General features: G+C 32.7%; 2 long non-coding RNA genes across 2 annotated transcripts; one reads left to right on the top strand and one right to left on the bottom strand.

The window, feature by feature from the left end:
- Positions 1–869: 869 nt before the first annotated feature.
- On the bottom strand, positions 870–2,678 carry LOC143043453 (uncharacterized). Its single transcript, XR_012968401.1, has 3 exons — positions 2,566–2,678; positions 1,695–1,772; positions 870–1,330 (listed from the first exon to the last, which is right to left on the bottom strand). It is a non-coding gene; the product is annotated as an uncharacterized LOC143043453 (long non-coding RNA).
- Positions 2,679–14,662: 11,984 nt separating this feature from the next.
- Positions 14,663–25,123, top strand: LOC143043452 (uncharacterized). The gene is made up of 3 exons (XR_012968400.1): positions 14,663–14,749; positions 22,013–22,155; positions 24,790–25,123. It is a non-coding gene; the product is annotated as an uncharacterized LOC143043452 (long non-coding RNA).
- Positions 25,124–26,580: the final 1,457 nt, after the last annotated feature.

Raw genomic sequence — 26,580 nt, 5'->3', positions numbered from 1 at the left:
TGAATTTTGTCTCAACAAAATTGATTTTTGTCTCACGAAAGTCAATTTTGTCTCACTAAAGTCAATTTTGTCTTATAAAAGTCAATTTTGTTGTTACAAAATTGAATTTTGTCGTCACAAAAATGAATTCTGTCGTCACAAAATTGACAAAATTGACTTTTGTCTCAACAAAATTGACAAAATTGACTTTTGTCTCAACAAAATTGACAAAATTGATTTTTGTCTCAACAAAATTGACTTTTGTCTCAACAAAATTGACTTTTGTCTCAACAAAATTGACTTTTGTCTCAACAAAATTAACAAAATTGACTTTTGTCTCAACAAAATTGACAAAATTGAATTTTGTCTCACCAAATTGAGTTTTGTCTCACAAAAGTCAATTTTGTCTCACAAAAGTCAATTTTGTCTCACAAAAGTTAATTTTGTCTCACAAAAGTTAATTTTGTCTCACAAAAGTTAATTTTGTCTCACAAAAGTTAATTTTGTCTCACAAATGAATTTTGTCATCACAAAATTGAAGTTCTCACAAAACAAGTCTGTAGCACAAAGTTTTGTAAGACAAAAATGATTTTGTTATGACAGAATTGAATTTTGTACAAAACCACAAGAGTCCCATTCGGCGCCCCGTAAGGTCTACACCAGATGCACAACTAGACAAAAGTGCCTTCTGAGATCAAAGGAGGCAGAAATAATTGAAAATCTAAAACCTAATTCAAACGTCAAAGTGTTGGTATCACCTAAGTATATAGTCTATTACAGACAATGCAATTCTGGTATACACGATGGAGATGCATTCTTTAGTTTCATTAATAAAATCGGCTGGGTTTAAGTCATTAAAAAAACAATGTAAATTTATACACATTTTATTGTGATATTCTTTGTATAGATACGATACCAGTATGTCGATATATAAGTGACAAAGTTTCTCAGGAAATTTGAAAGCCAGAAAACATACTGAAATGATATTCCGGCTCAGCATGAATGTAGTTTTCAACATGACTTTGTTTAATGTACACTCTGTCTCCCCTTTTCAAGTCAAGCGCCATATTCAGTGTTCCACCATAAGCACCATATGAATAAATTGCAACAGTCTTTACGTTATTTTTCCACAGATTGACCCGAATACCATTGTTACCTTGAGACATCACTGTACAAGAGAAATGATAGGCACCATCCCTTGGGCTTGTATATACACCAGACCGTGGATCATAATTATTGCCGACGTTGGACCATACTTTGTCAAATCTCACGATATTTCCTTTTACCACATATTTCCTCTTACTCACAGATGCTGTGAATAGCGACTCGCCAGCATCAGTGATGTGACTCCCTTGAAAAGAAAAATGAGATGCAATTTTATTTATATATCGGTCAATATGATTTCATTTCATCTTATTTGCATTTTAAAAAATATTCTATCAGTATTATTGCACAAATTCTCAGACCTTTTCTAAAAATTCTGAATCGTTAGAAAATACTTTATGTATAATAGGTTGGGGGTTTCTTTAGACTAAGAGAACAAATATGCATGTTTTTTACAGGGTTGATACAAAAATAAGAAGATGTTGTACGATTGTCAATGATACAAATATCCACCACAGACCAAATGATAAATCTTCAAAATATATATTGAGTTCCAAATAATCAGCTAGCCTGAAGGAAATGTGGAATATTATTTGAAAAGTTGGACTTACCAGGATTGGCACCAGCTCCCATATCACTACACAACAGTTTTAGTTTGTTGACAATCATGTTAGATTTTTCTGAACAGGCTGTAAACAAAAAAGCTGATATAATTCTAAATGAGTTATTTTTCACTTAAAAGAATAGTTGATACATCGCAGCTACTTTTTTTACTTTCCGAAATTGGTAAACCTACCAGTGTCCAAGAACAAGAATGTTGTAAGCAAATAATTGAGGTCACTCGAACTAGTATCATCCGAATAGGCGATTATTGGACACACAACCGGGAAAATATAAAACTTCTAAAAAAGTAATATTTTTTCCTGTTTACGCGTATAGCAATGTTTATCTCTCACATTGTTGCCCATGTAGCATTTACAAAAGTCAAAAGTATTAATTAAAATATGTTTTTTGACCAATATTAATTGATTAATGAAAAAAATTGTGTCACGTCGGCAACTACACACATGCTGATGTTAAACTAACAACAACTTAATGTTACTTTTATGTAAACTGAATTCCTTTAAAAGAACAAAGCAAATTATAAAAAATGCGTATTTATAAGTGTTTTTTATAGCCAAGTTTTAGGCAAAAAAAAGTAAGTGCATGCATGTGTGCGGGAAACTTGTCAAAATACGACCGGTTATCAGTCTCTTGTATCCTTTGACACGTGCCTTATATAGCTAGAAGGAGCGCCACGACCTCTGTTTAATATGAATTGTTTTTAATTTCCCTATAGGCTCTTGTCGTTTCGTTTTGTGTTTGGTGAGCTTTTGATCGTCTTTGTTCTCGCTTTTTTTTTTAAAGCAACTGTTTCACATTTTAAGATCAGTTCTTTGCGCTGTTTTCAAAGCATTAATTAAACATAAGAAATGTACGTACCCAACTCTGATCCTAAAATCATGTGTATTTCTCCCCACACAATCAGACTAAACAAGTAGAAGAAAACAAACAACATATTGCAAATCTTCTTGTTATGTTATCTGTTCACTATATAGTCTAAAAACATATACATTTGTTGCACAGTAAGCTGCAGTTTTTATCCTGTTTTCCGTGTCTTAAAATGTCATGTAATACCATGCATATACTGAAATTAACACCTCTAATGTGTAGCTAGCATGCTATTGTAATGTTTTTTTGGGCCAACTGTTCGAATCGAAAGTGCACGGCTTCGAAAATTTGAGTGTTTTTTTTTTCTTTTTGTTTAATATTGTTGTGTTTTGTTTGTTTTAATTGTGTGTGTGTCCATATATGTGTTTCTCTCTCATTTTTGTAAGTAAACCCCAAAGTTTATTGACGGACGAAAAGAACTATTGCTATCCTTGACCTGCACCTGTCTGACAGTATAAACGTTTTCTTATATTTCGTTTGGTGTCCGTTTAGCTTGGCTCGAGCGTATGTATTATAATAGATGCACGGCCTCGTTTGGCCTGAAAAAGCAAGTTGCACCACAATCTATGCCTTTTACATGCAAGAAACCCGACATTGTAAAAACTCTCTGAAGGGTCCGTAGGTAGCCTGTTTCGTCAATAATTTCCCGCTATTAATGCTGTCTTACCATGCAGAACTTAACTATTCTGAATAAATTGATATTTTGTTTAAGTCCTGAATAATCATGAAATATTTGCAACTGGACCTCAAAGTCATAAATAATCTTGAAATATTTGCAACTGGACCTCAAAGTCATAAATAATCTTGAAATATTTGCAACAGGACCTCGAGCAGGCAAGCAAAAAACAATCAATTAACCAATGTTTTAGATTAGTTTTTAGTATATGATGGCGTCGATGAATGATACAATTTGAGAGTTTACATTTTTTAGGCCTAAGTGTTTGCTTGAAACACGTTGTATCTAAAAGTTTTCAATTTAAAACACATAGCTAGACGACACCACCAGATACAGAAAAAAGAAGTGTGACCTCAAGTGTCTAAATCTAAATATTTTAGACAAAAAAAAAAAAGAATATGTTACTGTCTATCAAAGGGCATCATGAAATTTTAACTGTGTTTATATCACAACCTTGCATGCTTTTTCACCGGAAATTATTTGAGGAATAAATTATGTCTATAGACTAAACATTTCGAATCAAAAAAGGGTACGTGCATATTTACTATTTATTTTTTTTAATTTTTCTAGTGTTTGGATTATTTACTTTATTTTTCATTGTGTTAGTGGTCAATGGGTTAATATGCTGTGAATTCTCATTTAACCTTTATGCAGATTTTTTTTGTTTGCACAATAAGATTGCACTTAAATTGCGATACATGCAGTCACTGGTCGTATATAGATCGCTTTCTTTATGACGTTGACAATGCGCTTCCATGGATTTACATTTATGTCGTCATTTATGAAAGTATACAAGTTTGCCAAATTTTTAGTACAGTTTCTGCATATTCAAAATTGATGGTTTTTATCCAAACAAAATTAAGAAAGGAAATGGGGATTGTGTCAAAGCGACAACAACCCGACCATAGAGCAGACAACAACCGAAGGCCACCAATGGGTCTTCAATGTAGCGATAAACTCCCGCAATCGTAGGCGTCCTTCAAATATGTAAACTATTTCAGTGATAATGGACGTCATACTAAACTCCGAATCATACACAAGAAACTAAAATTAAAAATCATACAAGACTAACAAAGGCCAGAGGCTCCTGACTTGGGACAGGCACAAAATTGCGGCGGGGTTAAATATGTTTATGAGATCTCAACCCTCCCCTATACCTCTAACTAATGTAGAAAAGTAAACGCATAACAATACGCACACATTAAAATTCAGTTCAAGAGAAGTCCGAGTCCGATGTCAGAAGATGTAACAAAAGAAAATAAATAAAATGACAATAATATATAAATAACAACTGACTACTAGCAGTTAACTGACATGCCAGCTCCAGACCTCAATTAAACTGATTGAAAGATTATGTCGTCATCATATGAATATCAGGCACAATCCCTCCCGTTAGGGGTTTATTATCATATACTATCATAAAATATATGAGAAGAACATAACCCGTGTCATACCAACAACTGTTTTTTTTTTAAATAAATGTGTATAGTTCCGAAGCAAAGACCCTATAAGTGAATCAATATTTAAGCCAAAAAATGCAATCTTTAATGACCTGACAACAGTATCGTAACTATATCCCTAAGGCTTCTAACATTTTTGTAATAAGTCTGTTTAAAGGTTTTGTAAGCTTTTGAGGTGAATACTGACATTTTTGTGCTTTGTAAAGAATATTACCATAAAAGATTGGATGTGAAATACCTGAACGTATAAGATGTCTGAATGTTGAGTTATATTTACGAATTATTTCCTTATACCGATGATAGAATTTAGTTAATGGTTTGACTAGTTTATGATATCGAAAACCCTGGTGTAAAATTTTTTCAGTACTACATAAATTTCTCTCGATAAAATCTAATACGTTGTTACATACACGAGCGAATCGTACAAGTTGAGATATATAAACACCATAAGACGTCACCATCTAAAAATGGATAATTAACGATAGGAAATGAAAAATCATCTCTTTTATCATAAATTTTTGTATTAAGCTTCCCATTAATGATATAGATATCACGGCAAGATCGAGGAAAGGGCAGTGGTCATTGTTAGTATTAGCTTTATTTAAAGTAAGTTCAACAGGATCAATTTCTTTAGTATACATACTGAAGTCGTCATTATTGAGAGCCAATATATCATCCAAATATATCTAAAAGTATTGTTAAATTTTTGTATCAAATATTGTTTCGATGGGTCTTTGCTAAATTTAGTCATAAATTGTAACTCATAACAATACAAAAACAAGTCCGCAATAAGTGGTGCACAGTTTGTCCCCATGGGAATTCCAATAACTTGACGATATACGGAATCTCCAAAGCGAACAAAGATGTTATCAAGTAAAAAATTCAAGCGCATATGGGCGTTTTTCAATAAAAACGTATTTTCTTGTCTTAGCCACTTTAAAAAAAAACGTGTTTGATCTTTGCAAGTAATTTTTTGTGCAGTCAGTACATTGAATTAGATTTAACATTTTTAAGCAAAGAAACAGTTTATTTTTTAGAGGGATTGATAAGATATTGACTCCTGAATGGTCCAAAACAACCAAAATGGCATGTCCCTAGACCGCCTGTCCAACATTCATACTCTAAAATATCGTAAAAAAATGAAGAAATTAATGGTTTTTTTACTTTACATAAGTTCTTTAATAATTCAAAAGTATGTTCAGAGCCAACATATTCTAATAAACAGCTTTCAATATAGGTTTTTTAATTTCAGAAGGTGTGTCCCTCACAAATTGTCCACTACGAAACGAAGTCATTAAAATTTGCCAATTAACAGTTTTATAAAATCAATGTAATTTTTGTTTGCAAGAGATATAAACATTAGGGTCTTACAAAAGAAGTGATGCTTTTATAACGGCAATTAAATCGTTGGTAAGAAAAATTGAGCACATCAAATGGACCAGAGTGATACCGTATTTTTGATAATGTCCCCTACGAAACGGGTCAAATCTCCTTCAGTATCTGGTTTTAAAATTATGAAAAAAATATCAGTGTACAGCTTGATAAATGCTTTGATGAATACAATCAGTCTTGTTACTATTACAATATAGGGATTGTGGGGGGAAAATAAAGCATGCGAATACGTCCCTTACGAAACGGTCCCCTACGAAACAAGTATGGGAGAAAAACGTTTCGTAGTGGACACTACCACTACCATGGAGTCTTTTTTTAATCTTTTTTTCAATTATATTCGTGCAAAACAAATAACAAGGGTTAGTTTCATGTAATTTTTATTATGTTTTTATTAACTTATAATAGGGTTGATGTCAACTACGAAACTTTTTGTCCACTACGAAACGGTTTTGTCCACTACGAAACGCTTCAAAATGTCCACTACGTAACATGAGTTGAACCTTCATATGTGAAGTATTGCCTAATCTTTATCGATAAAAATGATTTTCTAATTCAGAAAAAAAATGATATTTTTCTAGTATTTAAAGTAAACAAACTGGAATGTCTATAGGAGACAATTAAAATTGCAAAACATATGTGTGTTTAGAAGAAGATTCGTAGGGGACAAAAGTCCCCTACGAAACAGTACACAAATTATGAAAATAATATCATTTTAAAGAATATTTAAGATTGCACTTTTTGTTTACAAACAGGTCTATTATAGAGGTATTCAAAATAACTCTTGAAATTAAATTTTAGACAAGTTGATTTTCCATTTTTTTTAGGTCTGAAATGTACGCTTTTATTGAAAAACGCCCATATATAGTATCAAAGCATGTCCAATTGAAAATAGTTCTTTTGTTTATTGCTACTAAAAAATGACCTAAAAGAGTTTGAACATATGTGCTCGCATTCTGACTTTTAAAATGCCCAGTTAATTAGGGATGTGAATCATTCTTAATAAGAATATGCGACAAAGTGGTATATATAGGGTAGACAAATCAAAACTTTGAACAGATTCAAAATAACCAATATATGCATGCAATTTATCAAGTACTTCCAACGAGTTTTTGAATAATTAATTCCATTATTTTCAAAGGCCTTATTTGACAGTTTTTTTATTGTACCAAGTGTACTAATAAGTAGAATAGACAATTTAGTAGTGGAACAGTGGCTTGAAGAAGAAATAAATCTATGTTTGTAAGGTTTTTTGTGTAGCTTCGGAAGCCAGTACATAGTTGGGACTTTCATTGTATTTGATTCGTCTTGAAAAGAAGTAGCTAAAAGTTTGTGTTTGTTTACAGATGTCGTTTTCTGAAAATGAAGTCAGTTGGAATGTTGGTGAATTCGTGATTTTCTTTTGCAGAACCTCAATATAAAATTAACGTCAAACAATAATGATATTATTAGCAGCTTTATCAGCCGGGACAAAAACAAATTCCATGGCTAGTTCTTTAAGTTTATGTTTTGAATCCAAAATATTTCATTAAGTTGCTGTATAAAGATAGTAACCATAAATTGTCTATAAATATATTTTTCAGTCATACTCGGCAAATCTTTGCCTTCTTTTTCTTTTGAAGCATTAGATAAATAAATGTTATTTCAAACTTACTGTATTTACTACTAAACATATGATAAATAGATATGACAAGATTTTATATTAGTGTCAATGCGACAACTCTCCACCAAAGTCACAATTTGTAAAAGTAAACCGTATAAATAGATATAAACTACTACAAACTGGTATTAGAATAACCGCAATGAAAGCTGCAGATTTGTTTGCTGTCGGCGTTTATAAATGTTAGCAATGCAGTGATTGGAACTCTGATTGAAGATTCATAAAGTCAATATCCCCAGCAGTACATTATATACTGCTTCACTCTGATTTAGTTGTCGATATCTCTTATACGTCGTAGTACAGATGGGATAGAGAGGGGCAAGGAGGACACACGGTTTTTGCCCTGCCCTTCTCAACTAACTATGTAAACAAATTAGTTTTTGTTTGTCACTTTCAGAAGTATGCCTGCCTCCATGTTTTCATTCTACTTCTATAACAATGTTGAATAGTTTTGTCTGAAAGTGTAGGTACAAGTTAAAAGTTATTATGCTGGTAATTTTTCGGCTGTTTTCTGCTCTTTGGTCGGGTTGTTGTCTCTGAAACGCATTCCCCATTTTCATTTTATTTTGAGCATTTTTTAATTCTATTTAAAAATTAGAACGACCAGTAACAAATTCTTTTTTATATTCATTTCATAAAAAAAAAACCAATTCAATTCAAATATTTGTAAGCATTCAACTAAATTAGATTTTGACAAATATAACACGAAAATAATACACTTTATGATTAATTAAAAATGTATGAAAAGTTACAGTATCATAACCTCAATGTTTAGGACGTCCACATATTTTGAATTGAAATAATACTGACGTAAATAGTGTAATTGCATTGGAGGATCCTGCAGGATTTTTGAAAATGGGTGTAATCTATCATGCATGACAATAGATAATATACCTCAGAGCGGAATGAAGCGTAAACCCTGAAAATTTTAGCGGCACAAAGAGATCCTCTCACATTAATAAAACTAACTTCGATCAAATTTCATTTATTAATAAAACTCCATTTGAAAAGGCTCATATTATTTTTTAAAAATTTTGCTGAGCACCAGAAAAACTGCATCAAATAGCAGTCCGAGCAGAACTAGGAAGACTCCTCCTTGGACATTTTATTTTTTCACAGTCTATACCTTACCTAGCAAGACAGGAGTCAATTTCCCCAAAATACTTAGAACTGAGATTGATTGTAAGTATACTGAATTATTCAGGACTTACGACCATTCTTAGTCGTTAGTTTTTTGTGAAATCGACTCCTGAATTCTAAAAATATAGATTACATGTAAAACTTGTGGACTCTTACTCTTTATGATACATATGCAGTGAATATTTCACCCAACCAAAACCTTTTAGAAAAAAGTTAATAATTGTAGGCACTTGAATAAAATATGTTTGAAAAAGGAATGAATAGCTATGATGCCGGAAACTAGACTGTTACTTGATAAAAGATAAAAACTTGACTTGGATAGGGAATTTTATTTAGCTTCCAATAACTTTTCTATAAGAAAATGCTTCACTAGGTTGAGAATTAATGACCAAAACTTGGAGATAGAAAAGGATTGCTATGACAAAATTCCTAGAAAGGATAGAATTTGTAAACTGTACCACTTGCTGGAAGATGAAAAACAATTCCTCCTTGAATGTAAAATTAACAAGCAAAACAGTAAGGCCTTTTCCATTCGAAAATTGTTAACCTTCAAGTAATTGTATGCCTCTTACACCAGAATAGAACATAGAAAAAATGCTAAATCCCTTTATCTTGGAACATGTTAAAAACATTGACTCCTTAACAGTCATTTTTTAACTGTTGCACTGTTGGCAGAAGTCTTGTAAATTTGGTCCATGTGCACATTTCTTTTAGAATTGTTATTATTTGCTATATTTTTTGTTTTGTTTATTATGTATATGACAATAAACATTTATATATTTAGACTTATTATTGACCATTCTTGAACATCATTTGTGACCTTTGAACTCCGAGAACATCATGGCAAATATCTTATACACAAAATTCAGCACAAAAAGAAAAGAAAAAAAAATATTTGTTAAGTAAGGTAAGGTAGGCAAAATCAATGCTTTAACACGGTAGAATAAAAAAAAAAAAGGATAGGCTACCATGCACTGTACAACATTTAGTTAATGTATTCATTCTACTCGTGGACTTTAATAAAAATAGTACAGTCACTGACATTTTTCGCCGTGTTTTTTATGACGTTGACTATGCGCTTCCATAAAGTTTTTATGACGATAACAATGCGTTTCCATAGGGTTTAATTTATAACAAATAAAAAGCATACAGGATCGCGTTATTTTATGTATTATAATCAAATTATAACTTTCACCTGAAAATATTTTATTTTAACAGTTGTGTAAGATATGGAGTATTAAAATGACAAGTATAACTGCCTCGAAATAATTATGAGTGTATTCTGCTTGAAACAGGAAAGAGACACTCGACAGAGCATCTTAATTTTACTGTATTGTATAATTTCCAATCCTTTTACAAATACATTTTATTATATTTCTAGACAATGTTGGGTTGGTTCCTCTCGCACAGGCGGATTTAGAGGGTTTGTCATAGCCCCCCCCCCCTTTTTTTTTGTGGGAAAAATCTGGTTGCGTTACATCCAAAATTAAATTATTCAGTAATAGAACTTCGGGATATACTATTGTGAAGAATTTCAATAACGACCATGCGGGTACCAGTCTAAGACAATGTATGCTAGTTATTCTGTATAATTATAATATATAATACCGCTTTCAGTAATTTATCAGCTAATAAGATTTAAAAACTATACTTCATTGCACATGTTCAACATTTTTATACAACCACAAAAAATTTGGGGTCGTAAATTGGTATCCTGTCCGAAAGATGGTTTCTGGATAATAACTTTATTATAAGTCAACAGAAATCAACAAAATTATAACACAACGTTTATAACCACAAAAGGAAGCTTGGGATTGATTTTGGGGGTTATGGTCCCTAAGGTTTAGGAATAAGGGGTACAAAGGTGCCCAAAACAAGCTTTAATCTAGTGTCGGTTTAAAAAGTTATGTATAAGTATTTCAATTGTTCTGAAATTGTACCACAATGTTTAATACCATAAGTAGAAGGTTCGGATATATTGTGTGGGTTATGGGACAAACAGTCTAATAATTACGGACCAAAAACAAACATTTTTGTAAATTCAAGACCCTTAATTGGAGTTTGTCCAGAATGGTTCTTGAATTACCTAATACCAATGCTTTATGAAATCTTCTTTGAAAATTGGAGTTATCTTTCTTTGTTCAGTCAACTTAAATCAATTATACAATATACAATGCAATATTCACTTTATTACCAACTGATAAATTAAAGCAGTCATTAATAACCATTCAGTGATTGCAAGCACTTTCTAGGGTATGCCCTTTTACAAATGGAAAAATTATACATTTTTTTAGTTTCTGATCTCTTAACTGAAGTTTGTCTCCTCTAAATGTTTCTCATTTCAGAAATTAAAAAGAAAATTTCTTTAGATATTTTTGTTTGAAAGGATTAATATTCAGCAGCATAGTGAATTGCTCCTAACACAAAAGCAAAACAAATATTTAAGTTCATTAGACCACATTCATTCTGTGTCAGAAACCTAAGCTGTGTCATCTATTTAATCACAATTCAAACTCAGAGCTGTTTCCAGCTTGAATGTTGTGTCAATACTAGCCCCAACTGTTCAGGCTTCGACCTCTGCAGTCGTATAAAGCTGGGCTCTGCGGAGCATCTGGTCCATTCATTTGTTTATTTTTCAATTTGTGTGAATTAACATAGTTACAGTAAATGCTAATTACTGCACTTTCATACCACAACAAATATTGTATTGGTACATGTATCACTCAAATGTGTATCCATATAACAAAAAAAATGAAAAGGAATAATTTTGCATTACCTTTTGAATACTATGACTTTTTAGATATGTAGACATATTAAGACTCATTAGTAGATGTTGATAATATTGGCTTAAAATGCTTGAAATTCTATCAGATTACTTTTGGAGCAGTTATGAGTTTTGAAATTAGAAAGATCATATCATATGCAACAAGTGTAGTAAGTTTCAAGTTGATTGGAATTCAGCTTCATCAAAAACTACTTTGACCAAAAACTTTAACCTGAAACTCCCACTTCCATTTTCTATGTTTAATGGACCGTGAAATTGGGGTCAAAAGTCTAATTTGGCTATAAATTAGAAAGATCATATCATAATGAACATGTGTACTAAGTTTCGAGTTGATTGGACTTCAGCTTCATCAAAAACTACCTTGACCAAAAACTTTAACCTAAAGCGGGACAAACGAACGAACGGACCCACAGACCAGAAAACATAATGCCTATCTACTATTGTAGGTGGGGGCATAAAAAATTTAATAAATAACACTCATAATGCTCAGATTGGTTGTCATCGTGCAACATAGTTAATAACACCATATAGAAAAAAACATAGAACTCATTTTGTCATAAGACACTGTCAAACATCCATACATACTATCCACACTCATCTGTGTCCACACTTGTAAGATTTATAAAATGATTTAATCTGTTACAGACAAACAGAATATTTATCATGATGAATGTGTGCAGTATTTAGAAGGACATACATTTTCCGAATGAAAAATACTTCAGATGAAAAAGGGCGGGTGGGGATCGAAATTGAAACACGATATTAAAGAAACTGTATGCAAATCTCAACTGATTAGAAAATGTTTTAAAACATTTTTAGCGTGAAATTGTACTTTTTTAATCTGGTTATGTTTTTGTGTTGTTACACACATGTACATGAGCTCATCAGTATTCATATCTCATTGATTTGTGTACCTGGAATCGTTAAAAAGAATTGGATGTAATGTTCTTGATGGCACTAAAAGAATTGGATGTAATGTTCTTGATGGCACTAAAAGAATAGAGATAAAGAAGAAACCAAAAAAGTGAAATACAAAAACAAAGACAATGGGAAGAATACAAAATTTTAAAATTAAAAACATAATTTCCATCCAAACCCCCATGAATGGATATTTTTCTTTGATTATAGACGAGAAAAAGGAAGAAAAGAGAGGTCTGTTTTGTTAAGGGCGAGTTAAATTAATATAGTTTAAACTATACATGGATTACTAACTATTTTGGGGAGGCAAATTTCGCATTCTATCTGGTTGAAATATAAATAATAGAACATGTAACTATAATTACCAATGTGACAATTTTAATCAGAGACCTAATGACATAGCATTAACAGCCAAAGGTCACTACAAGGCTTCAACAATGAGCAAAAACCCATACAGCAAAGTCAGTGAGCCTCGCGCTTTAAATAATAAAATTTAACTGTCTCGAGTGGAGAAATATCGGAATACACTTGTTGCAGTGTAGGAATCTATATATTTCTTTTTGGAAAAGAATAACAAAAGCTTCTCGTTTTCAATTCAGCAATGATAAAAAAGAAAAGTTTGAAACATATTCATATTTTTTCAAAAATTACTGTTAGGAACTTCGTAATGAAAAAAAACAACATTGGATAAAAGGAAACAATATAATTGTGTTTATGGTGGAAAATTAAAGGAATTAGATTTGGATAAGCAAAATAGATTTGGAAGGGAATATAATTTTCTGAAGTTGTTCAATATTTTATTATTTAGATATAATTTAATTTTGGATGTAACGCGTCTTCTGATTGGCTGACGTTATTTTGTTATGAGCCCATAGACATAAATTAGTCATGTGACCGTGACGTCATGAACGTTTTTTCATGGTTTTCTACGGAATTTAGAATTAAATTATAAGAAATGACTGTAATATTTTTTCTGTCTATTCGAAATAACATAAAAAAATGTGGTGCACACTGTTAAATAACCCGCTACTTATTATTTTTATTTTTTGTTATTTTTGTTGTTGTAATTATTGGAATTTGTGAATTTTGATATACAGATTTAAAGTGACGCGAAATTCTTTTCGTGTTTCCTGTTGGGGTGTTGGGGAAAAAGATTTTTTTTGGTGGTAGAAGGAGATGCAAGTTTATATAATGATTACTGAGGGGTTTTGTTTTTTGCCTTTAATTTGCCCATAGGTTCTATGTTTTGCCTTTCATTTGTAAAGGTGTTTTATGTTTTATATTGGTTTGTTCAGGAGTTCTATGTTTTGCCTTTAATTTGCAAACGGGTTCTATGTTTTGCCTTTAATTTGTACAAGGGTTCTCTGCTTTACCTTTAATTTGTACAGGAGTTTTGTTTTACCTTTAATTTGTGCAGAGGTTCTTTGCTTTGCCTTTAAATTATACACAAATCTACAGGGGTTTTATGTTTTACAGTACCTTTAATTTGTACAGGGGTTGTTTTACGTTTTATCTTTTGTTTTAGGCGTCGTTTTTAACTTGTAATTATTAGGTTATACGAACTAATGTAACAAAATCTAAATTCTTTTTGAAAAATATGGTTGGCCCTTAAAAGGGCCGTTGTGTGGCAAACTAGCGGTCGTCAGCTACATGTCTTATTTCTTTGCTGCGGCTTTCTTTCCCCTTGACCTCCTTCTCTTTCCTCCTTTCTTTGCTCTTACTCTCCTCTTTCCAGCAGACCTCCTTTTCTTTGGTGATGAGGACCTCTTCCTCCTCTTAGCTGCTGTCTTCTTGGTAGACCTAGACCTCCTTCTTGCTTTTTTGGATGGAGACCTTGCCCTTTTCTTTCCCCTTCTTGGGGTCTTGGAACGAGCACGTTTTGCTGCCTTTCCGGGGGAGGCGGAGGCTGACCTGCTCCTGCTCCTGCTTTTGGACCTGGACTTGGATGAACGACGAGTTGGGCTTGGCATCCTTCTTGTTGGGTGATACAAGACTGATGCTGGGACAGACAACTCGTTTGTTTATATTTTTTGAACGCGGACGTGATAGAGAGCACCCCCGTTGCTACTCTCATAACAATGAACCAAAATGGCCGTCACGACAATTTGTGTTTTTGCATCTGAAAAAATTGTGATTAGACCACTATGGTGAGTGTTGCTGTGGTAAAAATATATATTTTTATTCAGGGCGTTTAACATACAAGCTAAAGACGGAAGGATAAAACTTCCAGGCGCTGCGAAAGAAGGGTTTCGACAATGTGTTTATCTGTATTTCAGTCAGATGACATTTCCATCATTATGCTAATAATTTATTTACCAATGTTTTATGCAGTAAAATATATATTTCAAATGTCTGCTTGTGGTTAATTAAATGTTTTTGCTGATGTTTGGAACGAAAGAAAACAGAAAAATAATCATTTCATCCCGTTTTTATTGCTTTAGCAACAATGATATTAAACAATCGCGCCATTTAAAAATTATCAATATTATTCACAGAAAATTGATAAAAAGTCTGGTGTTCAGAAAATTTGTGCAATTTTTTTTTTTTTCATTGTATTGTTAACTGATAATAATTATACAAAACAAGTAGATCTTATTATGTCTTTTCGTGAATATTCTCCTTGTATCATGATCTATCAATAACCATGCTACATTTGACTCGCCCTCTTGTTATTTTTCGCCCCACTTTTGTAACAAACGACACTGATATACTGATTAAAGTAGACCAGATTGCGATGATTGTCAACAAGTGTACCTCTTCAAAAGAAATAAATGAATCGTATAACACTAGAATGAATTTTAAGAAATGTTATATTTAATCCTGAATATATGTATGCCGTGGTACATGATTGTTAAAAACATCTTTGTTTACTTGTGTCTGCATCTTTAAGATCAACAAGTTGCAAACGAAGTAGCAGTTCTGAACTTAGTGTTAAAAATATGAATTTCTATAGGTAATCAGTGGTGGATCCAGAAATTTTCATACGAGGAGCCCACTGACTGCATTGGAGGGGACCTACTCCAGTCATACTTGGGGCATTCTCAAAAATTATCAACCAAGTTTTTCAAACAAAAAGAACGAGCCCCCCCCCCCCCTGTAACCCCTCTAAAGTAGGCTAGCTTTACGCCACAAAATAACCAGCTTAAGGATTGATGAGAAAAAATTTGGAAATGCTAACTGCTACCTACTTACATTTCATTACTCTCCCTTTCTGTTATTTCCCCCCGTTTTTTTGGGGGGGGGGGAGGGGGTAGGGGGATGGGTGTATCGGATTATATAGATTTCCGACTACTGCTGCAAAACTCTATGAAGTATTTTTTGTTTGTTTCCTATTTTGTTCATTTTTTATGCCTGAATTATTGGTAGAACCGCGGTCTATTTCGAGCATTTCCAGACAATGCCTACGAAGCTTCATATATATGCAATCTAAGGTTTTAGAAAATTCCTGCATCCAGAATATGAAAATTGTTATATAAGATAAGATAAGATAAGATAAATTTTATTTTCCAAATTAGGTCCCCAGAGGGGCATATACACATAACATATATAATTGATACGACATACAGTATTTTACATAGATTGTAAAATAAACTATTGAAATAGTCATACAGGTATTATTTGTTAAATAAAAAGGTAGTTGAGAGTTGCTACTCCAGAGATGTGGCAAACCCCATTTATTTATTTACTTGATTTTATAATATTTTGCTGAAAATGTAAAAATTTAAAATAAATGATTGTTTAGCTGTAACAGACACCAATGGACGATGCTCTAGGATTGTGATCTTAAAAGCTCTAACAATCCTCCTCGTATCTGATGCAGAAAAACAAACACAAATGGAAAAAGTTCATTTATATTCACAGCAAATAACATGTACTGCAGTAAATAGGTATTGAGAATAGTGTAGGTTTCCCTACTGCAACAGACACCAAGGGGCGGTACTCAAGGAGCTGTGGTGTTTACACAGTCCTCCTCGTGTCTGAAGCAGACAAGAAAGCCACATCATTAACAATTTTTCGAAATAAATTTACATGCAGCAGTGAGAATAGACTTATCTTCTGTGTTCATAAGCCATATCAGTTTATCTCTTGCGTTAAGAGTTAAAAAATTGGGGCAACTTTTAGTTATCTTTTGAAATAGATGATTACGGTCATCATTAAATTTAACACATTGGAATAAAAAATGATATTCATATATGAAATAACAACACATTTGTTGATCATAATCTGTTCTTTTATTATTATTATAGTACACAATTTAAAGACAAAAATATACCATTCCCCGAAAAAATCATCGCTGAAATGTTAATGAAAATCCATCGTTTATTTCGAGATCACACAATAACCAAAAAATTGGACGATATGAATGTTGAGCGTTTTAGCAAATCTATGTGTAAGTCAACAAGAAATGTAAAACAGAATTAAAACTAAGCAGATTTTTCCTTATTATGTTTTATTAATTCGTTTGATTATCTATGTTAACTTTCTGTTCGGATGAACATTTTTTTTTGTTATGTTTTCGTTGTTGTGTATTCTCCTCGTCTATGACGTCGTCGTTTATGAAACATGAGCTGTGACAAACTTGTGACAGATCGTAAAGCAGCACAACGTCTCGAAAACATTTCGCTATGTACCTATCAGAATAAATTGGTGTCTTTGAGTTGGGATTTATTTCGGTCGATCGATTTATTAATAATATGAAAGGAGTAGGTCCGGTAAGGGCCCATTTTGGCGTCAAATTTCAGGTTCATCTGATGTGTCTACATCAGTCGATACTGATTTAGTCATTTCAGACGCTCATATTCAAGCTTAAATATGAAAAATCTATCAACCATGCCATAATATGCCACTTTTCAGATAGTTTTTTTCAAAAATGAAATATAAAGAATGAACACGAATACGGTCACTTCCATTTAAGACAAATGCTAAAATTGTGAAGATTTCATTAATTTAGCATGTCTTCATGATGCTAGTACCAGATATATGCGCATTGTGTTGTAAAAAACAGCCCATATTTATGTAGCAGAAGTATCATACTTTCCAATCAATAGCTAAAAGTTTACATTATAACAATTTTGTAAAACTGATATATTTTGGGGCCAAAAAGAAGTCTTACTGAACGTACTCCTTTGTACAAGTTTTAAGCAAAAAGAATGATTTATTTCATACTAGGAACTTAGAAAAATACAGTATGAATAATAAAATTACAAAGAGTAGAGAAAAATGGTATAAAATATCAGAGTTTGACAAAACGAAAGAATTTTATAGTTGTCTCTTTTATTGATTCACGCTGTATTTTTGGGAGTAGTCCGTTTTATATATTATATTTGTGACTAAATTTTCGAGATTTTTTATTTTGAAATGTGACTTTATAAAGCTTTCTGGTTCGATGATAATCAGATAAAGTTATTTCTAAAGGGGTGATTTATGTATTTCTAAAGAGTCGACGCTTTAAAAAAAATAAATGAAATGTGAAAATTTAAGTACTCTTAAGTACAGTAGCCGCGAAGAACAGAGAATGTTATGTAAGCAACATATCAGAATAAATTAAACTGAACAACTACAGACATGTATGTGATTTATTCTTCCTTTTTTTTGTTATTCTCCCCTTTCTCTTATAATAGAGTGTGTGTGCTGTGGCATGCGGGCAGGTTTGGCGTTCTGTTATGAAATTGTGTACACAATCTTCATTTCACTTCGATCATACTTTTTTCTGTCTTCGTGATGTTTCTGTGTAATACTCATTCGTCGGAACAGCGGCTTATATTAGAGTGTTGGAAAGCACAGTCTGTATATCAGCTGACTGATTGAGAGTTGTCTGTTCTTTGTAATAAAATTCGCTAGTAATTGTCTTTGTTTCATGCTTTATTGTACGTAATGAATGTTAGTATACTAGTAGCGGCTATAATCATTCATATAATATTTTGTGTTGATGCCTCGTTCACACGTACATTTAATTCGAATTGAATTTGAATCGAATGCGAATCAAATTCGCTAATCGCGTACAAACATTCTTCTTTTTTATTTAATTCGAATTGATTCTAATTGGCTAATTCGAATTATCCAATTCGCATTCGAAATACGTTTTTGTTTATACGAATTTTAAAAGTTAACGTCGTTAGGACAGTATGTAGCGAATTTGACGCGCAATTGCAACTCGAATTAGAATTGACGTTTGTAGGACGTAAAACTAATTCGAATTATACGTGTGAACTCAGCATGACTCTCAACCTAACCGACTTACTGCTTGACATATGATATCGGCAATTGTCTATAGTTTTCATACCCAAACCCCCACCCCGAAACTAATAATTGCAACTCCTGTCTAAAACCACTCAACATAATTTAATGAAATTTATATATATATATATATATATATATAATCATAGGTTTCAATTTAGACTCGTTTATATATATATATATACACAACTCGTCTAAACATCAACCCAACAATGTTAGATCTGTAAATTTGCTTTCGCAAATTTTTTGTTCTTCCCTCGCCGGGGTTCGAACCCATGCTACTGTGATATCGTGACACCAAATCGCCTGCACTGCAGCCGTCCCGCTAGACCACACGACCACCTGGGCTCTACAATAATAAAGCTTTCAGTGGCCGTGTGTTACCTTTCCTCGTCAGTTTTAATCTAGCGGCGTACTACAGTACATGATATATAAGGCATGGAGATGTTATTGTACATGTACTGTAGTACAGGCGATTTGGTGTCACGATATCACAGTAGCATGGGTTCGAATCCCGGCGAGGGAAGAACAAAAAATTTGCGAAAGCAAAGGAGAAGGTTCACGAAGGGTTAAAATTGGCCCTGATTTTTTTATGTTTTTTAAATTGGAGCAAAAAATTACAAATGTCACATAGAAATACTTGTAATAATACTAATAAGACATAAATATTTTTTCTAGCACTTTCCTTTACTATTTATGGAGCAATGACCCCTTAAATGAGCATAATTTGTATTAAAAGGTCAATTTTGGTACTTTTTGTCAATAATTTTAATTGTTTTTGGCATAATTAACCTTGGCCTCCATCTACGATCCAAAAAGTTTTTATATTGATGAAATCTATATCAAAATTGGAATCTTTTGGTTACAACACATTCTGGATCGTAGGTTGCGGCCAAGGTGTTTCAAAAGCTTTTAGGTCTGAAAAATGCACAAAATCATCATATTTTGACAATATGTCCAAAATGGGCTTACTTTGGCGAATATCTTGTAGTCTTATGAAAAGAACTGATATTTTTAGCATTTATACTTTTGAAATAGACCAATCTAATTAAAAACCGATCTCTCATCGCTCCTGTTTCTGATATGTCGCGTGGGAGATCTAACGAAACCGGCTTTGAGGTCACATGTGAGTGAACTAAAAGTCATGAATTTATAAAGATATGCAAATGAGTTGACGACCTATTAATAAGCCAATCAAAAAAGTTTATGAATTATTATGACTGACGACTTCGTCGTAAATAAAATGAGTTACATCCCTTTGCCTTACGTTAAACTTCCAAGATCGTGGAAGACTCAATTTCATTGGTCGAAAAAGACACACCTACGAGGTCACTCACATGTGACCTCAAAGCGGGTTTCGTTAGATCTCCCACGCGACATATCAGAAACAGGAGCGATGAGAGATCGGTTTTTAGTTAGATTAGAAATAGACCCATTTACGAACCAAATTGAGACCTTTTTGGTGTTTTATGATAAAGTTGATATTTTAGGCCATTTTGTGCCATTAGTGAACCTTGTCCTTTACAGATCTAACATTGTTGGGTTGATGCTTAGACGAGTTGTATATACATAATGTACACAGCCATGTATCACCATCATTGATCATTGATGGCGATCCGATGGATACATCTGTTGTAGAGTTGTCACTGACTGGTCTATACAACTGCCGCAACAGTTTGTCATCGCAACTTTTGAAACCACACAAGAGAATTTCATGAAACATGTAGTTAATGAGGACATAATATGTAAATGTGGAAATTTTTATTATTTGACGTTTTTAGCAGTAATGCGTCTTTTTGCCTGGAGTGGCAATTACTGTTGGGTGCATGGGGTATGTGCACTTTTATTTCTGAAAGCCGATGATATATTACACGAGCTATCTCATTTTTTATTTTTTAATTTTATAAATAACTTTACTTTTCTATATACACTAAATTAATTCATGCATGTATCACACTTATTATATACTCAAATGTCCCCCGTTTACATTAAGTTGTGTTTTGTTGTTTTGTTTTGTTGTTTTTATCTTTGATAGCTAACCACAGACAAACATTTGAAAATGTTATTGTTATAGTTAAATTAATCCTATTTAGTTGTAGTTGTACATGCATGTTTTTCTTTTATCATTCAGTAAATATATGTTTTGAACAGATGCTAACTTTAGTGCATGTCCACGTGCATCTACTTCTAGTATTTGAAAATATCAAGTAAAAAAACCTACACTAGGCGATATTTTTGACTGTCAAAAGGCTTTACATATACAACCACATAATTATGTTTCAGTTAAACATCTTAAATATATAACCTTATGCGGTATGGGCTTTGCTCATTGTTGAAGGCCGTACGGTGACCTATAGTTGTTTTAAATGTCTGTTTTTTATTTTGGTCTTTTGTGGATAGTTGTCTCATTGGCAATCATACCACATCTTCTTTTTTATATATCCTTATAACATTTCAGTTCTACTTAGTTTTAGTTTATTTTTGGTACATATAATCATTGTTAATAAGTGTGTGGTCCGTTTCGGTTCATCTAACGTTGACCTTATTTTATGCCATGGTTCATTTTTCAATGTTTTGTCAGTTTCATGATTCAGTGAGTTTAATATCAGCAATCTATTTGATAGAATACTAGAAGGTTGTTTGTACATACGTCGTTACAGTACATCATGTACATATCCTTCAGACAGTTTTTCAAAAGCAACAATAAAAATTTCCAACTCGTAAGAAAATTTAAAACGGAAAGTCCCTTATAAAATGGCAAAATCAAACTGACCTCATTTTCAAAGTTCATTTGTCTAATTAGTGTGTTATCTACAGTAAGGCATTAACATCAAGGACATTCAGCATAATACTCGGTCCGTTGTAGTTAAAAAGGAGAGCCGGATATTTTTAAATGTGCACGTCTGTCATTACATCTTTACACCCAAATACCTCGTTTAATATACAATGTAACCGTTTTTTTTCTAGTCTTAAATTTAGCGCACATCATTCTCAGTTCTGTAAAACCTTGTTATCCAATCCTTGCATAGTATTGCTGTGTGTGTTTTTGAATTTTGTTGTTGTCTGTGTGCAGAATTATTTTTACTAAATAATTTCCCTTTATATTTTGTACCTTTTATAGAAGTTACATTTTATCGGGATATTGTAATCCATAAGCAAAATTTACATTTCAGGTTAAAGGTCAGAGGATAACAGTTGTTATAAGTTGATTCTTGGAAGTAATATCCATAGGAGGTTGTTCTACCTAAATTTAGTTTTGAAGAGCATGGAAACTGTAGGACCAAACGAAGGACTTCGAAAAGTAAGAAAAAAATCGGTAAGGAATGAAGTAGAATCTAGATTAGGTTAATAATATAGAGAATAATAGACCCATCTATAATACTAAAATTACGAGCTCCAATTTGTCAGCCGTCATCACGTAAAAACGACGAATCACAGAATTCAACTTTATATATAACTAATATAGTACAAAGGTGTAGATTAAAAATTACACCACTCCAGGCCCTTTTGTTTTCCACGTAGTTAATATTGCCAATAATTAAGAAGTTCCGGGTCGAGTCCGCTACCGATACCAATAGTATATTCACCTGTTACCAATTACCTTATCTGTACGTTCCGCATCTGACAGGCGCACCACCAAACGTTGTATTCAGGATTAATAGCATTGCTATATACACGGGTCATAACCACAGCGTTGACACTACTAAATTGTCAAATTGTTACCTATTGTAGTATTTCAATCAGTAAGACTTTCTAAGATAACAATACGAATACTAAAAATCTGGACTAAAAATAAGGCGTATAGGTACAGTTTTCAATTTGTTAGTGGGCATGACGTAAAACAGCGAAGCAAAGAATTCAACTTTATTTATAACTTATATAGGACAATGCTGTTGATTAAAAAATACTCCATTCCAGGACCTTTTGTTTTCCAAATAATTAATATTATTGTTTCAGTTCGACGGGTTCAAACAGAAAGACTTGAAAGCAGAGAAAAACTGTGTATCTTATAATCGGCATTACTTTATCAGATGACAATACTAATACTAAAATAAGGCTTGCGCATAATTATATACTTTAATTCAGTCACGGACCCGTGATATCACGGGTGTGTTCTAGTTCTACAAATAATGGACAAAAAAATAAAGAAAAGAGAAAATAGGAAAATTAATGATTAAGATAGAGAATACCGAGGACATAAACTATTAAGACTAGAAAATATTGAAAAAAATATAAATAATGGAGAAATGGCTTAAAGAATACACAAATGAGCGACCCCAAAACAGACCCTCATGAAATAAAAGATCATAATAACAGGTAATCCGGGTGGGCAACATCTCAACAGAATATCATTCCGTTGAGATGTTGCCCATTCTGATGACATGTTGGCCATTCTGATGACATGTGTGCATACTTCAATGACATTTTGGACATGTTGCCCATCCCTATGACATGTTGCATACTCCGATGACATGTTGCCCATTCCAATAACATGTGCATTCTTCAACGACATGTTGGACATGTTGCCCATCCCGATGACAGGATAACCATTCCAATGAAATGTTGCATACTCCGATGTCAAGATACCCATTCTGATGACACATGTGCATACTACGATGATATTTTGGACATGTTGCCCATCCCGATGACAGGATAACCATTCCATTGAAATGTTGCCTACTTCGATGACATTTTGGACATGTTGCCCATCCCGATGACATGTTGCATACTCCGATGACATGTTGCCCATCCCGATAACAGAATAACCATTCCAATAAAATGTTGCATACTCCGATGACAAGATACCCATTCTGATGACACATGTGCATACTCCGATGAAATGTTGGACATGTTGCCAACCCGGTGACATTGTTGCCCGTTCTATTGTAAACTATGCGCTATTTGCCATTTGGGTAAAGAGACAGTTAGTCTGATTTCTTGTGAGGGAATAGCGCCACGTTTATCGCATAAAAAGAAGTTAAGCCCTTTGCAACATATATATGAGTGTCTGATACAGATTTTGATCATATACCCATTCTTCTTTTATTCATCACCTGATTGACCCACTGATAATGCATGAACTTTTTCCCACTGGAAATCAGACAAAAAAAAAAAAATTCATTCTGACTTGAACAATATTTACATTGACAGCCGTATGCTATAGAAGTTTGGTAAAAGTACGTATTGAATGCCACGAGGACCAATCTGCAAAGATGTCTAGCTTTCCTTGATGATGACCGATTATTTTTTTTTAATTTTCACGAAAGAAATCAGATTATATATTCAGGTTCAATGATTTATATTTTATCATGCGGCGAACTATTATATTTACATTAATACTTATGTGTGGTTATTATTGGGAAATATAAAGAAAGAAGACAGCAACCAAAATTTTAAAGACAGTCATTTGTAGAACATTTCAATATCAAAACATTTTTTTTTATTATCTTCACGAACCTCAATTTTCAGAGAGTCTGCTTAAAACTGTCAAAGTGTTAAATATTTATTCATGTCCTCTTATAGACCATTTTTATCCTGATATATATTTACCAAAAGTAATTTGTATGATTGCACGATGATCTCTCCGTGAATGGAGCACCCCTCTATAGCTGCGAGGCTACAGTTGATTCAATGAACAATCCCAATCGGGATTAAAGGAGATTTGTATTGACGAATTGTACCAGTTATGTTGACTGATATATTGTCTGATAGATATGATATATCAGTATTTTGTTCTAGGCTCTCCGAGTTCACCCCCCTTTTCCTCTAAAAAAGAAACAAACAATTGATTATATATTAAAATGATTTATAAGGTACAATTTATCATACGGCACTAAGCTATATTTAAAGCAGGATTGACAGTAAATTGGTTTAATGATATAACTTAGGTGATGATATTTGTTGTAAAATTTCTTTTATTTTCATACCAACTTGAATCCATTCTTTTCAGGCGCTGAAATCATTCACTATAGGACGTCAAGATACATATACCGACTAAGAAGTTTGCCATGCCAATAACTGAGGGTCGAGATAAAGTTTACAGAATAGATAATAATGGACCAAGAGTAAAGAATCGGACCATAAAATAAATAATGGAGAATAATGGTGTGCTAAAATATATATAGAATAGAGAATGAAAGGTTACACATTAAAAGAATACGGACCTGAATGACCCCATCTAGACCTTCAGGTTTGTATTTTATTATGAATGAAGGTTAACAAACCCTTGATAAAAGTCATATTATATGCATTTCAATTAAATCTTCTAAAGTTTAAATTTGAGCAGCAACATTGTGTTAATATGTATCCTCTGCTTATAAAGCACGAACTAACTTGTCTAACCGTTACAATGTAACATTTTTCCATATCGAAGATTTCATATAACATAAAGGCATTCCATTTTTAATATTTTGTTTCCATATTTTGTTACCTACAGCAAAGCTTTTTCTTTAAAGATGCGTTGCTTTCATCGAGACCGTGTCATCAGGTAATTGCCTCGCAAAATTTGTTACCAATAAACATGAAATAATCATATTCACAGAGATAAAATGTACAAGTGTACGTATTTCTATAAAAAACCCATATATAGTGTTTTTCTAATTTGTGATGTTATTCTATTGTTTCGGAAAAACGGAGAAGGTTTGGTACCATTAAAAGTTTAAAACGTTTAATCCTGCTGCAAATGATTGCACCTGTCCTTAGTCAGGAATCTGATGTACAGTAGTTGTCGTTTGTTTATGTAATTTATACGTGCTTCTCGTTTTTTATTTAGATTAGACCGTTGGTTTTCCCGTTTGAATGGTTTTACACTAGTAATTTTGGGGCCCTTTATAGCTTGTTGTTCGGTGTGAGCCAAGGCTCTGTGTTGAAGGCCGTACATTAACCTATAAAGGTTAACTTTTATAAATTGTTATTTGGATGGAGAGTTGTCTTATTGGCACTCATACCACATCTTCCTATATCTATATATAGTGATATGGCTGCAAACAATTGACTTCTGTACCCTCTACACGTATTCATCATTATCAACTTTAAGACTAATCTGTCAAACTTTGTATCATTTAAAGATGATCGTGATATATAAAAATATTATCGTTTAAGGTAGATCATAGGAATATGTTTCCGAGAAAGAAAGTTCATATACTTTCCCAAAATGAAGATTTGACTATTCTCTTTTTAAAAATATAATAAAAGGATGGGTCATCGTGCTATTTTGCAAGCTACATGTCGTTGAAAACTGTATAAATTTGGTTAGAATGATCATGAAATAACCGTTTTTCTGTGCATAGAAATATATCTATGAGATAGAATTTTAAAATAAATTATGAGAAGATAGGTTTTATCATATATTTTAAGAAATTAAAAAGGAAAAATGGTGTCACCGAACTTGTTTCCTTGCTACAAGTAAAAATAAAAAAAATACCTTTCTGTCAAGTATATTTTTCTACTACAATGTATAAGAGTTATATCCCCTTTAATGGCTTAGTTGAGAAAATTGATTCCGTTAAACACAAATGTAAATTTTGGATAATGCAATTATGAATAATCAGCAAGTTTGTTTCATATATATAAACAGTCTAACCAAACAAATTGTAAATCTGTCTACCAATATGCAGATCTGGGCAAATAACTAGACTGATTGTGTACATGCGATAGTACAATCCAAGATGGCGGTATACCATGAATATACCTTAAGAAACGAACAAATACAATAGATAATTGAAATGGGAAGTGTGTCAAA

This window comes from Mytilus galloprovincialis, chromosome 8 (genome assembly GCF_965363235.1).
Source record: "Mytilus galloprovincialis chromosome 8, xbMytGall1.hap1.1, whole genome shotgun sequence".
Classification (NCBI taxonomy): Eukaryota; Metazoa; Mollusca; class Bivalvia; order Mytilida; family Mytilidae; genus Mytilus; species Mytilus galloprovincialis.
Note: the sequence above shows the minus strand (reverse complement) of the source record. Positions and strands in the feature narration are given on the sequence as shown.